The sequence below is a fragment of the Cupressus sempervirens genome, chromosome 7, assembly GCF_028749045.1.
Source record: "Cupressus sempervirens isolate cs-2001-9-10 chromosome 7, ASM2874904v1, whole genome shotgun sequence".
Taxonomy (NCBI): Eukaryota; Viridiplantae; Streptophyta; class Pinopsida; order Cupressales; family Cupressaceae; genus Cupressus; species Cupressus sempervirens.
In genome coordinates this window covers 715,770,771-715,776,770 of record NC_143124.1, presented here as the reverse complement: position 1 = coordinate 715,776,770, position 6,000 = coordinate 715,770,771, and the positions used below count along the sequence as shown (strand labels likewise).

Below are 6,000 nucleotides of genomic sequence, written 5' to 3'. Positions count from 1 at the left end.
TGTAAGTTTTTGTTCTTTTTTCTTTTTTTAAAGGATTATTTTGAAGTTACAAGGCAATGGTAAGAAGATGCCAGCAGTATAACGTTAGGTATCCCCGGAATTTGACTGGGCAAGTGTTTGAATACTGTCTCCCACGCGGCATCGTCTGATCGCACTATAAATAGGAGCACACCCAATCAGACAATAATTCCCTTGTTCTAATTCCGAAACATTTATTAGTTGTTAACACAAATGCAAAAAGCTGTTAGAATCTAACCAACGTAGTAAATCAATCGAATAAACAATTCAGCGAGCTGTTTCCGAAGCGCCCCCCTCCCCCCGCTCCCCCCCGGCAAATTCAGAGGATCGGAGAAGAGAATTGTGGGAAACTTGTTTGTAGAGCAAATAGGGCGGAGTGTCCAACGCAGGCTTGAATCGCTGGGGCGCTGATGTTGCGCCCCAGCAATTTCTGTTCACGGCAGAAGTGGCGTCATGATCAGACTGAAGGAATCAGGTGAGTGAGATCTAGGGTTTGATATTTTGGTTTCGGTTTTTTCTAGGTTTTAAGGTCGGGTCATGTCTGCTGAGTTTTGGTTAAGAATGCCAATTGCTTCCTTGTTGGATTGTGTTGTTTTGTGCAAATGTGAGTTTTAATTAGATTGTTTGAATGTCTACGAGGCCCACCGATTTGTGTGGCCACAAATGTGAGTTAAATTCTAGGGTTGGACATCGAGAACAATGTTGCCTCTTAGGAAGATTGATCTATTTGTATTGACTAGGATCGGATATTCGCTTAGATTGTTTTCTGTTGTTATGCACGGCTTTATCCAGCTGGAGTTGAAGCTAGTTATTCTTATGTACCCTAGGTCATTATGCTCCATGCTCCGTAGTTCATGCGCTTTGGGTTCCAAATCATGTGAGTAACGGTAAATGTGTATCAGAAATTCAATTTTAGATGCTGAAGAAGCTTGCATTGCCATTTCTGTCTCGTTTTTGCTGGATTTTTGCAGGTTTCATCAATCTGTAGTGTTTTCATCGAAGTTTTCAATACAGTGTGCAAATTTTGTGAAGTTTATCATTTGATACAATTGTTTGCTTTCAGTTAATTTCATTGAGACGAGAATGGGAAATTTGTAAATGGTAATGTGTGGTACGTGTTAAAAAGTTTTGCCTATCATTTTTGCTGTAGGCATTTTGCTAGGTTTTGACGAATTTGTGCATTTAAAATAGCTTATGAATGCAATTGACTGTGCTTGTTTTCAGCTTAACTTTCAATGCCAGTGACCTTGATTTGAATGTAGGAGTTCATTTGATAAACATGGCCATTGCAGTTGATCTCTTGCAGATGTACCGGTCACATTTGGAATTCAACTTGGTGCAGAACACATATTCTTCTTGTCAAGAAATGAATGTGCAAAACATTTACCCCATAGTTCACAGACTCGGACTTGGCGAGTACTCCGCATGCCCAAAATTTTCAACTTGGCAAAAATTCGGCAAATGCTTGACAAAAACTTGGCAACTTAGCAAGTTCTTCAAAATAAAATGTCTCAAAGTTTATTTGTTTTTTTTTGAACAATTCAATCACAAAATGCATTAAATGAAAAGTCGACATCATGGAAGAAAAAATGCATGGTTGAATGGTAAAAGAAACAATAAAAAATGCACAAATTTACCAGCATTTTTCCCACACACACACACACACACACACACACACACATATATATATATATACATATACACATACACATATATATATATATATACATATACACATACACATACATATATATATATATATATATATATATATATGTATATATATATGTATATGTATATATATATATATATATGTATATACATATACACATACATACATATATATATATATATATATATATATATATATATATATATATATATATATATATATATATATATATATATACCCATTTTTTTGTTTCTATAAAATCGTGAGCTATAACTTGTTTAAACTTAACCAGCAAATGGAAAAAAAATAGAAACTGGCAACTTGGAGAGCAGTCACAGAGTTTGCAAGGTATGGTTTACACATTCTAAGCACATGAACAAGAGTCGATGGCAAGGTAAATGAGAATGCATGATGTTTCAAACAAGGGAAAGGAAAATATAAAAGATGATCATTTCGCTGATGAGACACCTATAGTTGTAAATAACATGATGTTATATACATATTTGCTAATCTAATCTCACAAAATGACTTATTTTGCCATGTCTAAAATTAGACATCAGATTGAGAAGAATCATTATCATTCTTTTAAGTAACCCACCTAAAATTGCATCACGGTTGAATTTCCTGATCGTTAGACCTTTAAACCAAAATAAGGGAATTTGTGTCACATATTGGATAGTCTCAATCATTATCACCTCTTACATGTCTGGTCACTGGTCGTGCAGTGAGAAATTTTAACAAAATTTTTTGTAGAGCACAAAGATACAGAAGCAAGTTCCTATGCCTAAAATTGCGGGTTCAAGGGATATACTTCGTAGGAAAGACTCTCAAACATTTACTTTTCTAGCTGACTCAATAGAAATTTACATGGTTTAAGAGGGCTTTATATTATAAAAATTGAAATAACCTACCTAATGGCTGGAACTCAAAACTCGAATTATTGATAATTCAAAAATGTTAAAAAAGTTCTAATTTCTCCAATTACAAAAGTATGAACTTCAATGACTCAAATACCAAGGTCACCATATGCACTAAGCAAAAAGGGGCAGGCGTGAGTGAATTAAAAACAACAATTAAACATACTAAAAGAAAATTGTTTTAAAATTGAAATAAACTAAGTTGCTGATTCGGGTTCGGGGACGGGTTCGGGTTTGGGGTTCGGTTCGTGTGTTCGGGCAAATTTTTTTTTCCCCATTTGGGTTCGTGGGTGGGTTCGTTAGTGTGTGTGTATATATATATATATATATATATATATATATATATATATATATATATATATATATATATATATATGCAAAAAAAATATAAACTCATATAGTTGTAAAAGTAAAAGTAAGTCATTCCATAGTATGAATATATCAATGTTACTTGATTATTGATCAATGCCAAATGTCAAAGATAAACATTAAATACTCACTCATTAATCTATGCTAATGTTGTAAATAAAATCATACATTGAATTACTAAAATGCAAAATGGAATTTCAAAACATAGACTACTTCATCAGATTGATAGATAATAAATTATGACTTAATAAAGTTTGAAACTGTGAAACATAGTGATAAATCATAAATGACTCAATAAGTCAATGACAAATGGTTAAACATAGTTTACCAAAGATGCAAATACCCTTCAAGGGTCAAATGGGTCATCAAAATATGAGGGATCAATGGCTTCATCCTCATCTATATCATTGACATTTTCCACATCATTGGAACCTAAACCGGTTCCACTAGCCCCAGATGCAGCCACATCCTCCTCCTCGTCCTCCTCAACATCTAGCAAGGCAATTCTAGATATATCTTGGACAGTCATATCCAAGTTAGAAGTCTCAGGTAGTACATCCCACAACTTCTCTGGTCCCTTCTTATATCCTGGATCCTTGCGTGATAAGAGGTGCCAGTTGTTGTGAATAAATACCAAGTCCTCTGCTTTCTTTGAACCCAACTGGTTACGCTTCACTGAGTGGATAAAGGAGTATGTACTCCAATTCCGCTCAGCAGCAGAAGAGCTTGCAACTTAGAGAGACAACCAACAAATTTAAAAAAATTAGCAAAGTAATTTTACAATACAATAGGAATTTAAGAGTGCTAATTTGACAAGCTAAGTGGCCATAAGAAAAGGAAAAAAAACTTAAATACATACTTGTGACAAGATCTTAATGGCAAGAGGTTGGAGGTACATGTAACTTTCCCCATGTAAGTACCACCATCCAATGGCATCCAATTTACTTTGGTCATTGATTGCATCGGGCTCTGCATTTTTGCTTGAGACAAAATCAACAAACTCTCTCCTAACATTTGATGCCACATCAGGATCACTAAAGAGCCTGTTAAGTGCCCTCTTATACCCAGCAACAACTTTAGGATCTCTATATGGTGCTACTCTACCAGGAATAGCAAGTATCTCACTGCTATAATATCTAGGAGAAAGTGCATATGCCAAGAGGTGTAAAGTTGTAGTCATCTTGTTCCAACGATATAGAACAATTTTCTCCACCTTAGTGTACAAGGTATCAGGATCCTGCTCTCTCCTCTGAATGACTTGGGATGTCAAATGATGTACATGTAAGTTATCTTGATGTAGTGTTAATAACTTAATTAAAATCAAAAATCAAAATCTCTCAATAAACAAGGATAAAGTATTGTATAAAAATTTAAACTTACTGATTTTATTCTTTCTAGCATAGAGTCCATGGCATCATATATGTTCCCCAAACAAGGCTCATCCGTGTCGGCATACCGAAGCATAGACATGATGGGCTCGGTGAGTTCTAATGCATATTCCACCCTATTCCAAAAATTATCACTCAAGATCAAATCCTTTATAGTTTTGGCCTTTTCTGTATCAGCTTGCTTCCATCCACCCCATTTGTTGCTAATAACCATTTGACCCAGTGCCTCTTTCACCCTCACAAGTCGTCTAAGGATGATTGTGTGTGAAGCAAACCTTGTTTCAGCAACCTATTACCATGTTAATTCAAATTGTAAGTTAATATGATAAGTTGATAATACAAAAATTTAAGAATATGTATTAAATTTTGTAAAGTATGACACAAAAATTAATATGATAAATGAAGCTAAATAAAGTTTAAAATTTACCTTCAATAATTCCAAGCGGGAGAAAGTTCTGAAAATTGCTTGTGACATATGGTGGTTTGTCACAAACATTTGGATCTGCTCACCCTCCTCATACACATTTTTCATCCATTCAATTTGGCTGCCCATTGTTTTCATCACCAAGTTCAAGGTGTGGACAGTGCATGGTGTTTAAAAGATATGCTCATATCGTGCTTCTACCAAAGCACCTGCAGCCTTACAAACTTTAGCATTGTCCGTTATTACTTGGACAACATTGTCAACTCTCACGGACTCTATGGATTCAATGAGAAGTTGGGCAATAAAATTTGCATCCTTTACTTGCCCTTCACAATCAACCGCCTTCAAAAACATTGCCCCCTTGGGGCAAACAGCAATCACATTTATTAATGGACGGTTTTTGCAATCTTTCCATCCATCAGAGACAATGCTCACCCTCGTTTGGATCCAAGAATCTCTTATTGGTTTGAGGAGGTTTTCTACATTCTTTCTCTCCTTATGCAATATGGTGGTTCTCAACTTTTCATATCCAGGGGATTGGTAACCATGAGGTGCATCATTTATTGCTTTCACCATCTCTCTCCAATAAGGGGATCTCACTAGATTGAATGAAACACCATTTGTAATGAGGCAACGCCCAACCTTTATGTTAGCAATTTCTCTCTTGTTATTTTCAAATGCCGTATCTAATGGGCCTCTCTTGCGGGATGCGGGTGTTTCTATTTCATCTTCATCCATAGATGGGGTAGGTAGGAAGGGATGTGGTTTACTAATTGTTTGAGAGGGTGTTGTTGGTGGTATTTGCTTTGACTTATCTTTTTTTGCCTTTGACACTAACCTATCAGCCTCTTCTTGTTCTTTTAACATGCCTGCTATTTGAGGAGCCGACAACCCTTTTTTACCTCCTTCTGGGGGCCCCTCACACATGGAAATCCCTTGACCTGGTGGACCTATCAAATGATGTTTAACCCGGAAATAGGAGCTTCTATATTGGTTTTGGCAAAAATTGCATTTCCATATATACCCTCCCCCACTAGCACATTGCTCAATTCTTGTTGTATACTTCCACAAAGGAGAGCCTTTATCAATTTTAAATCTTTGGGATCCCACCCCACCCACTGAACCCTGACTACTCATTCTTGGATTCTTGCAATCTATAAAAACAAATTTAAAAAAATATTTCAAAACTTATACAAAACTTGATAAAAATTT

General features: G+C 35.7%; 1 protein-coding gene across 2 annotated transcripts in view; it reads left to right on the top strand.

The window, feature by feature from the left end:
* Positions 1–253: 253 nt before the first annotated feature.
* The window catches only part of LOC149549228 (GDA1/CD39 nucleoside phosphatase family protein), a 30,805-nt gene continuing 25,058 nt past the window's right edge, over positions 254–6,000 (top strand). For both annotated transcript variants that reach the window (XM_089792640.1, XM_089792639.1), the window contains exon 1: positions 254–493. The gene's annotated coding sequence lies outside the window, so the exon portion shown is untranslated. The remainder of the gene's footprint in view (positions 494–6,000) is intronic.